This window comes from Pelodiscus sinensis, chromosome 16 (genome assembly GCF_052426305.1).
Source record: "Pelodiscus sinensis isolate ZL-2025 chromosome 16, ASM5242630v1, whole genome shotgun sequence".
NCBI classification, from domain to species: domain Eukaryota; kingdom Metazoa; phylum Chordata; order Testudines; family Trionychidae; genus Pelodiscus; species Pelodiscus sinensis.
Window position 1 is genome coordinate 34,772,142 of NC_143067.1, and position 11,359 is coordinate 34,783,500.

Genomic DNA, 11,359 nt, shown 5'->3' on the forward strand with positions numbered 1-11,359 from the left:
ATGTCCATTCTGTCTCACTCATGTCACACACACAAAACCTCAGACCATCCTGTCACTAAACATTTAAGACTTTGTTCTGTTTCTTTGAGTAATTGTTTCTATTCAACTGCCAAAGTTTCTTTGCCCAACATTTGGTATACATGAAAGTAATATTCCCATGCATTCGCTTCCTGCTATTTCAGATGTTTCTCTTGCAGCCACACTCAACAACCCTCCTGGTAGGTAACATACATGTCAAATGCTGTTTGGATTATACTTGTTTTCAGGACGCCTGCACAGTAATGTAATAATAGTCTGAGCCATTTCAGCCTGCCAATATGGGCGCTATTAAATAGTTCCATCCACAGTGCTCTGGTGGCTTTCGAGAACTATCCCAGAATCCACTGCCTCCCAGCACTGTGACAGAGGGTTTACATCTGAAATGGTTTTGGCTAGTGTGGATGTGGGTCAAACTACCATAATTCAGAACAAGAACCCATGCATTCTCAGAGCAAAGAAATCAGATTGTACCCACTAGTATTTTAGTGGAAACTAAGTAGTAGTGCAAAGGGTTGAATTTGCATAATCACTTGGCCAGCAAATCCAAAATTTAGGCCTACTTTTATTTGTCTTTCCAAACATATTGTAAGTAGCTCTCTTTAATACCCCACTGTCACATATGGCAATGCCAACAACTTGACATTCCTGGGCAATCCTATAGCAAGAGTAAGAGGGAAAAATCTTTTTACAGATTTCACTTGCAGACTTTACTGGAGTTTACACAAGTTAACAAAAGACACGACTGTTAAAACACATACACTATCAGAAACAGTGCTGTGGCATCTTTCATGATGTGCTGGCACCATTTGTGGTCAGATACTGACCCATTTCTATATTCGTGATTGGAAAGAAATGGGAATTTCAGGTGCTCAGTACACTGATAAATAAGGAGTGTAATGCTCATGTAGAGACAGTTAAAGCACCATTGAGAAGCCAGCTCTACCTAACTAGTGATAAGATGTATTTGCACTCTTGTATTTTAACCCTATACACAACAAAATATGCTTTGTGAGTTTCCATTTGAAAACTAAATAGTTGCTGGTCATCAGTGTTCCCTCTAATTTTTTCCCACCCGTGTAAAGAATAAATTGTGTTTTGTGCACTGAAGCCTGTGTGAATGTGCACCACCAGTAGAAACACATGCTGCTGGCTGTGGTCACTGTGGGTGCTCTGCTAATCAGCTTGGCAACATCTGAAACGCTTCTGGATGGCTGCCCAAGCACTCGGCTTACAGGGAACCCTTCTGATCCCCATCATAGTGACATGTATATAGCAACGGTATATACAAATGTATGAATTTCCCCAGTATGGTGCTGGTAGCCCATATTCAAACCTACATAGCCCTGCCTGAAAGAAGAAGTGGTGAAGCTGATCTATCATAAATAAAGGAATGTGTGTTAACCTCACTTTACATATAAGTGGTAAACAAGGTCTTTGAGACAGTAAGGAGAGAAGGCAGAGCTGTGTTGCAGCTTACACAGGGGAGAAGAAAGAGAATGGAGGCACCTTCGCTCCATGACTCCATGGCGCCTGCTTTACTTTGTGAATAAACTTTGTTTCAAACAATCTACTTCAAGGGGGACTGGACTACAAATGTGAGGGGATAAAACCACCCCATTCTACCATCTGACGAAGTGGGTCTTTGCCCACGAAAGCTTATGCTCCTACACTGCAGTTAGTCTATAAGGTGCCACAGGACTCCTCGCTGCTTTTGCAGATTCAGACTAACATGGCTACCCCTCTGATACTTGACACCCATTCTACCTATCTCTCTAGTTCAGTCTTTCACCTTAGACAGCAAAGAACGAGCCCTTTGAGCTTTAGGGGCAAAACATGACTTTTGTCAGGCTAGGTACATGTGGTAAGGCTTTTAAGTTGAACCACATGTAATTTGCTGGGGAGGCAGGAGCCCTTTCACTTGCTCCTATTTAAAGAGGTTGTGGCTGCCAGTAGGCTGCCAGGCAGTGTGTTAGCAGCTGTCCAGCAGGTGCAAGTTCTTTAAATAGAAGCACTTGAAAGGACTCACACCACCCCAGAGGCTCCCGGACAACGAGTTAGCGGTGGGGTCAGGAGCTGCGAGGCCGTTCAACACCTGGGCTATGTCTACATTGCGGGTTCTTGCGCCAGAAATATGCAAATGAGGCTAAGCATGGAATAGCGCTGAGCCTCGTTTGCATACCTAATGAGCCACCATTTTTGCGGAAGAGGCTCTTGCGCCAGGAGGAGCTGTCTACACTGCCCCTTCTTGTGCAAGAAAAACCATCTTGCGCAATGCCGTTACTCCTGAAAATAATCAGCGTAACGGCATTGCACAAGAGGGTTTTTCTTGTGTAAGAAGGGGCAGTGTAGACAGCTCCTCTGGTGCAAGAGCCTCTTCTGCAAAAATGGTGGCTCATTAGGTATGCAAATGAGGCTCGGAAATATTCCACGTTTAGCCTTATTTGCATATTTCTGGAGCAAGAACCCGCCAGTGTAGACATAGCCCTGCTGTTCAAAGGGCTCATGCCTTCTCCGTGGTGGCTAAGGTGAAATCCCTTTAATAGAAACAATTAAAAGGGCTTGCAACTCCCGTCCCTGCTGCTAGTGCGTTGTCTGGAAGGTGCTGGAGAGGTGCAAGCCTTTTCTACTCCTGCTATTTAAAGGCCTGCAACCACATCGGAAATTTGTGAAGTGGCCCGTTTAAAAATTATTGCCCACCCCTGCCTTAAAGGCCCAACTTCTAGAATCAGGTTCTGTATTACCTGGAGTGTCAGGTATCAGAGGGGTGGCCGTGTTAGTCTGGATCTGCAAAAGCAACGAGGAGTCCTGTGGCACCTTATAGACTAACATTTATTGGAGCATAAGCTTTTATGCAGTGACATCTGATGAAGTGGGTCTTTGCCCACGAAAGCTTATGCTCCAATACATCTGTTAGTCTATAAGGTGCCACAGGACTTCTCGTCGCTTCTGGAATGTCAGGTAGTTTTAAGATTTTAGCTCTGGTATCAGCTTGAATTTTCAATCTCTTGGATTTTCTGTTTGGATTGTTGGTTTCTCCCATTTTTGATTGTGTGGAATTGGCACCACTAGGTTAAAAATAGCAGAGAGACTGACAGAAAAGCTATTTCTGGGGGGTGAGAAAAAGCTTTCAGGTGAACAAGTCAGCACTAAATAATAAAGGTAGACTTGTTGTTCTGTGGCTTTTGTTTGGTTGGTTTTGGCTAGGACTTCCAAGACTAGAGTTCTGAGAAGGTTCTGGGAGAGCTCCACTGTTCCCCAGTGCTAGATGAAGTGAAGCCTCAGCTGAGAGGGATGGAAAAGATACCTAGAAGTAGGTCTTCAGAAGTTCTGTTTCCTTACTCAGCATTTCTCATCCTTGACTGTAGAAAGGTACCTCCCCTGCTCTCTCTGTAACACAGTCTGTCTGCCACCTAGCTAGGACATTCCTTCTAGTTAGCAGGAGGAAGCCTTACAGCTGTCTCATGACACTTTTGAACCCACACTCTTACCTAAAATATTTGTATCATGAGCTTTCATGGGCAAAACCCACTTCTTCAGATGAGCTGGAGTGGAAATAACAGCAACCTAGAATTTATAACAGAAAAAGAAGGGAAGGAAAAAAACACCTGTAGGTTGTAATGCTAGTTCTAATGAGGCTAATTGAGTGGGCTGGAAAGGTCTCATACTTGGCTTTTGATGTAAATGAGGTGTTAAATGCTTCCAGCCTTCCCCTGCAGACTCCCACATGCTGAGAATGCAGCAACACAATCCGCATGCAGCTTAGCCCTAATGAACTGCAGCATATCAGACAGTGGAGCTGCATATGAACTGTGGACATATACAACCCTGTTAAATTCTTGGGGCATGCCTCACCTTCTGCCTCCCCCGTCCTCCCTCCTTCCCTCCTACAGTGCAGACGTTTGTTTCATATGTCATGGGTGTCCTGTGTTTACTGGGTTTAATACATGAAATTCATGTGGTTCAAAGAAAATGTAGGATAATGTAAGATACCACCTCCATGAACGCCACAAGAAATCTCACGTCGCACAAACACTGCTGAGACTCCTCATCGTCACTTTGCAGCTTCAAAAATAAATCAACTGCCACTCATGATGAGTCCTATCAGCAGTTTTGTCAACAGCTGTGGATCCATTGCTGCAGCGAGGAGGCAGTCCATGCAACACGGACGTTATTGAAAGATGGCACCAAATGCAGATGGAAGAGCAGGGGCTGCTGGGATGCGAAGCGATGCACCATAGGGACAGGATCCAGAATGCCCCGCGTTTCCCCACAAACCTTTGCAGCAAAACGGAATAGATGCTCGGTGGCATAGCTGCCCGGAACGCGTTGTTCTGAAAGGTGCTGAAAGTGCCACGAGCGTGGTTACTCTGTAACTATCAGCTCTTTACATCTGTCAGTGCAGACATGGCCCAAAGTGCGCACACTGGGCATCCTTCTGGAGTGCAGCTGTTTCAGGAGCAAGTGCTTTGCTGGTCTGGATTATTTGGTTTCAGTTGGAGGACAAGGTCCTACATTCTTTAGTCTGAGTACTTGGAGGGGGTGACTTTGTGGAGTGCGAGCCTGTGAAGGCAGGCCCTGATGAGTTAATCTGATACTAGACTGCATTAGTCCTCTTGATAGCTTTTATCAGTGTGATGAATAGTTATGAACTTAGAAAATAGCTGTTAACCTTGGGCCCCCAAGCATTACTATCAACTGGATTCACTAGTCTGACAGCCCTACTGCGGTGCTGTAGCAAACAGCCTTCCATTGTGAAGACTCGTGAGTATCCTTTAAGTAAATGTAATAATCTCTTGCCTGTTTCCTAAAGCAATATCTTGAATTTAAAACACCTTCTAGTCACTAAGGCAACACGTGGCCTCAGACTTGAAGCAAGCACAGCCTAGTGCTAAGGAGGGGGAATGATCACTGGATCCACAGATCCGTTCTTGGAACTGTTCCTAACTGATTTAAGAACAGACACTTGCTGCAGCTGCAGGGCCTTTCCTCCTTGAACCCCAGGTCTCGGCCAGGCACTTGCTAGCTTTGCCTCTGCTTTAGCTCTCTCCACATCTCCCTCCTCTCAAAGACAGCCTCTGTGGCTATGCGATAGCCTGGTGAGGGCACATGGGGTGGTCTGAGGCCACTTGGAACTGTGGCCCAAATTGTCTATATCAGGATGCAGCACTTCAAAGAAGTGATGCCTCCCATTATCAAGGGGGCACACAAATAGAATGGTGGGTTACCCACCCTAACCAGTTATTGGAGCAAGCAGGCATGGAAACTGGCATTTGCAGATATTGCTCCAAAACACCTTGAAGTTAGAAAGGCTTCCACGGTATGTGGTAACTTCACCTACCATCTTCATCACACTGAGGCAAAACAGAGCTAAGAGAAGTCATTCTGCACCCACAGTGCATGCCAAGACAGCATGACTAGCCGGGTGCAGGGTGATGAAATTTTGACAGGCTGCTCCCTCGCCTCTCTGATCCAATACTTGAGAGGATGGAAATCAGGTGAAAGTACAACTGCGACTCATGATCTCTCTATTACCCAAACTGTGTGAAAGTAAGTGTGTTCATTTTCAAAACTGGACCATGAAGTGTAGCATTTTGTAACAATATCCATGTGGTAAGAGAGCTTCCAAGCATGTTGTAATGTTTGCCTAAAACTTCCCTCTTCCTTTGGCAACAGAACTTTGTTTGAATTGGCAAGCTTGCTAGCTATTAGTGCCAGTTCCCAGAGTGCAGTAGGAGAGCCGCTGAAAGAGGAGAACCTGGAAATGTCAAAAATGTTTGTATGGCTTGTAAAATGTGTAGTTCTCACCCATCAGAATAAAGTGCATCACTGTTTGTTTGTTTTGAAGGTTGCATTCACATGCATGCTTACAAAAATTAGGCTTATAGAGAGGCAGGCAGGTTCCTGGTGGAAACTGCTGCATGCTTTAAAAAATATCTCATTGCGGGTTCTGCTAGATTGCTCTTACTTTTTATTTTTTTCTGGCTATGAAGACATGAATTCAATCATGCTCAGTACTATCACAGCCCTGCCATGAGATAAAAAACTCTTAAGCATTTAGCTCCATAACATCAAAGATAATGAAACACCTGATTCCCCTTGATATATAACAATGAAAAGAGATAATGAGGCTATTACCTTGAACCAAGGATATCTTGTTAAGCTTTAGTTACTAGAAAGCATTTTTACCCTTTATTCCTTCTGTAGCCATTTCTGATTTCAATACTTGTATTCTTTAAGTCTGTCTTCGTATTTAAATAAACCTGTTTTAACTAAACCAATCCAGACTGTGTTTATAATGAACTATTTGGTAACTCCAGTTACAGTAATAAACTGTTTTGACTCTTGAAAGAAGTAATAAACCTTAACATGCCTTTGATTTTTCTAGGACAGGCTGGACATCTCAGAATATACACTTTGGGGAAATGTAGGGGTGCAGAGAGTGAGAGTCGGCTTACCAGTTGTTAATCCAGGTTGGTGGAGATCCTTGAAAGTCTGAGGTATTGCAAGCTGGGTCTTGGACCAGCGATTCACACTGCATGAAACAGAATGCAGGGTTGTTGCTGGCTGTGGGCCTCCCAGGCCGAGTATAGTCATGCCCTCAGGATTACGGTGTAAGAGGTTAGACAACTTTTCATCCATCTGGATTACACCACGGAATGTTGCAAACCTGCCTGGGTTGATTTAGTTGGGATTGGTCCTGCTTTGGGCAAGGGGCTGGACTTGATGACCTTCTGAGGTCTCTTCCAGCTCTATGATTCTAACCTCACAACCCTGGAACCTCTTCCCTTTCATAGTTGATCACAGCCTGAATCAGTGAGGTTCAGAAAACAGGAAGATCTCTGGCCAAAAGTCTCCTATTGGGTGGCCTAGAACAAGGCGCCCAGTGGCCTAGGTTTTCAAGTGGATGATTTATGGATGACCAACCGGACATTTGTAGGTTTGACTGAAAAGCAGCCCTCTTAAAATCAAGCCCCTTCAAGATGAGCAGCCCCCAAATGAGCATCTACTCATAAAAATCTTAGCCCAAAATAAAATAGCACTCATAATTCTCATTGCCATCAAATTAGGAGCTAGTGATCCAGCTGATCAGGTTTCTGACATTGCCTTTACAAAAAGGCTGGCTTTGATGGCCTATAATTTAGAAAGAGGCCCTCTGTAAAGAAAAGATAACTCACTCACCTAGCCAGCTACATCCTTACACCATGCCCATCACTGACTATCTGAGTGATAGCAAGCAACTCTGTGGAAGAAAGGGTGAATGTTGGAGAAGAGTATAGGAGAAGATGGCTAGCCACATCCAAGGAGCTAACTTGTCACAAATGCAATGCAGTATTTGTCTCAGTGTGGGTATGTCTACACTACAGCATTATTTCAAAATATGTTATTTCGAAACAGTTAATTAGAAATAAGTTATTTCAAAATAACGCATCTACACACAAAATGCATTTCGAAATAGCACGTCCACACTGAGTGGATGCTGAATTGCATTAAGGCCGGCTGGAATCAGGTCTGGAAGGGCATCAGGTCAGGAGTTACTTTGTGTGGCAGCTGCCTGAGGCTATCTGAGGCCTGTACTTAAAGGGAGCCCCCCCGACAGCCGGTTCTCAGCTTTCCCTGCTTGCTTGCCTCCCTCAATGAGGGACAGCAAAGCATTTTATCTCTGTGTGCTCTGATTGCCCTAACTTGGGACACCACAGCACTCTGCAGTATGAAGCCAGAGCTGCCCCTGGGCACTCTGGTGCTTCTCGTGGACGCATTGCTGTGAGCCTGGCTGCACTTTCTGCAGGTTGCCATCCGGGAGGTCCATTGGGGGGCTGTCAATATCCAGGAGGCCCTGTGGGAGAGCTTCCACCCTGAGGAGCACTAAGAGCCTCCCCGGACTGCCCCACTGGGGGCTTGTGCCTCATTCCTCCCTCATATCCTTCCACATACACCTCCCTAGCTCCCCTTCATGATGTCAAATAATATACATGTATTTTCATGAACACAAACTCTCTTTATTTAAGAAAACTGTGGGGGCGGGATGAGATGAAACTCTGGTGAGACTGGGGAAAGGAGGTGGGAGAGGGGAGGGGGAAACCTGGGAGGAGGGAGCTGAAAGAGGGAAGCAAGGGGAAGAAGGGAGAGGTGAAGTTCAGGGCTCAAGGGTGGGGGTCTCGCCGGACCAACTTGATTTTCATGCAAACCTGCTCCTGGGTTTGCATGTGGCCTTTGGTGGCCAGGCTGGCAGCTACCCTGCCATAGACGGCCGCATTCCTCCATCAGTGTGGAGATGATGGACATTGGGGGCATCCCCCCAAACCTGAATAAGGTCCATGATCTCCACCCTGGACCAAGAAGGCGCCTGCCTTCTCCGGGCCCTGGCAGGCTCCTGGGAGTTGGCAGACTGCTCCTGGGGAGCAGTGGAGGGCTGGCTGCCAGTGGCTTGCTGGCTCATGTTTTGGGGCCACTGGGTCAGAAGCAGTGACTGCTGGCTCTGGGCTGGCAGGCTTGGAGCTAGCACAGGCACTGTGGCCATAGTCAACCCCTTTAAGGGCTCTGGGGAGGAGGGGGAGAGAGGAGTGTTCTTGGTTGAGGCAGGAGTGGCCACCAGGGCACCCTGGGAAGGCTGGAGGCCCCCTATTTCTATATAAGTGTCTACACAGCACTTTTCAAAATAGCTATTTCAAATTTGGCATTATTCCTCGTGGAATGAGGTTTACCAAATTCGAAATAAGTGCTCCGCTATTTTGGCTGTGGAGACACTAGGAAAGTTATTTCGAAATAACTTTGCTGTGGAGACATACCCTGTGAGAGTCACCGCAGGGTTAAATATTCTGTGTTCAAATTAATGTGCATTGGCTTGTTTGTTAAAGCCATAATTTTGACCTGATGCATTTTTAAATTATCTTTGACCCAAAGAACACAAATAGCTGATGCAATCTAAACCCAGTTCATTTTGACTACTGCTGCAAATGCTGCCATCTCGCTGGAGAAACATGCCAATTCTGAAACATGGCATAGCAAACATTACAAGACACAGTGAAGGAGATAATAGTTTTGTTAAATAGTGGCACAGAGGAAGAGTGCTACATAATGACTCACTCTCACCAGTGATGTTTTTCTTTCCCTTGAAAGGCATACCTGAGACATCGCTGATATCTAGGGTGCCCCACTGGAAATCCTTCTGGCAGAAAAAGCAAGAACGCAATATTCTCAGCAAGAAATGGAGGATACTGAAGTGTTCACAAGTTTGTGGTATGAAAAGGTTTTGCCAGAGGGATCATGTCATAGATGACTGTATTATTTGCCAATCTAAAACCACATCTGGGTTGGAGGGTGGTAGGCTTTTACCACATCTGTTAAAGTGTTTCGGGCACATGTTGCATTGCAGTGTTACCTACAGATGGTACTGTGAACTCCAAGTTAAAGAGAGTAACCATGAAAATACGGATCTAGATATAGTGTTAAATCACATGCTTCCATTTTAGTGTGCCTGGTGAACACAGCCACCATACATAAGTTAATGCAGGATTCAACAAGGCCTTTCAATTACACTTTTCCACAGGAAATTACACATTTCCAGGTATTAATACTGTGATATTTTGCTGCTTTTTTCTTTTTTTTTTCTTTGCAAGAAAGATTAAAGTATCTAAATAAAAGGTCTGAAAGGGATAGAGTATACCCGGCACTGGGTATCTCAAACATATCTACCTCCTGCAACTGAATGTTGGTGTTTCTAGATCTGTCATCCTGCCTTCACTCATGCTCTGGTTCCACCATTTGAGAAACAGCTTCGGTGGCAGGACTTTATCAGTATTAGAACATATTCTTTCCCCTCTCTGAGACCAGTTCAAATAGCCAGTTGTAAGAATTCATTTTAATAGGCCAGATTATGGCAGGTCTGAACAGTACAAATCACTTGACAATGTCAGTGTTGCCTACTCCAATGACTTAATTGTGAGGAGTACTACGTTCTTTAGAGCCCCGACTCTTGGGCTACGTCTACATAATGGATTTTGCCAGAAGAGGCAATGCAAATGAAGCGCTGATTAGCATTTTATCATGGTTCATTTGCATAATTTATTCCAATCCGTTTTTGTACAAGAGGCTTTTGCACAAAAACATTCAGTGGAGAGGTTTCCTTTTTGCTCAAAAACCCCTTATGCTCCGTGGCATAAGGATCTAGCACAAAAAGGGGGGGTTGCGCAAAAAGGAAACGTCCACACTGCATGTTTTTGCGCAAAAGCCTCTTGTGCAAAACCAGATTGGAATAAATTATGCAAATGAAGCATGACAAAATGCTAATCGGCACTTTATTTGCATTGCCTCTTCTGGCAAAACCCATAGTGTAGACATAGCCTTGGAGTCAGGAGATGTGAGAATTCAAACTTTCACATGGAAAGAAAAGGTCGACCCTTTTGTTTGAAAAAGGTTGATGCCATAATCTCTACAGTCTCAAACCAGAAAGCAAATTAAAAAAATCTCTCTCAAGCTTATGACTTTTTAAAGCCAATTTTATGAGTTTTGGGCCTTGACTTGAATGCCTAAAGTTGCCATTACTACAATGGCTAGGCAGTGGGCATGCTATGACTCCTGTTTACTCTAAATGACCACATCACTGTCACTTTGTTCTCTCCATTGATTTTTCCTCCAGCTATTTAAAATGGGTTGCAGTTGTAACCTCTCTAGGGCACTGTGTATGTATAGTGCCTTATTACACTGGGGCCTACATGGATTATCCAATACAGAAAATGGGAGCATGCAAGGTACCTGATTCCTTTACTATTTAAACCAGGGGTGGGCAAAGGGGCATCTGCGGGCTGGATCCAGCCCACCAAATGGGTTGATCCAGCCTGCGGACACCCTGACACTCCCCCATCCCCAGGCCAATCGAGACCTGGGGACAGTGGAGCGTGCAAAGTCTCCCCCCGCACTCCGTTGCCAGGGGCACGCACCCCTGGCTGGGCAGGGAAACCAGAGACTATGTCCGCTCTCCTACCCCCAGGCACTTCCCAGTGGCTAGGAGGTGTGGCGCTGTGAGGGGAGGGGAGGCGCCTCTCAAACTAAGGAGAAAGCCTCCCTTCGCCCCGCCCCACCCACCGATGCTTCTGCGCTCTTCCTTCCTTCCTTGGTAGGGGGGAAGGGAGCATGGGAAGTCTCCTCACATTAGCAGGGGCATGCAGTGCCTAGAGGGAACTGTTAGCTGTTTAAAGCAGCTGGCAGTTCTTTCTAGGGGTACGTCTAGACTACATGCCTCTGGCGACAGAGGCATGTAGATTAGGCTACCCGACACAGTAAAATGAAGCGGCGATTTAAATAATCGCCGCTTCATTTACAT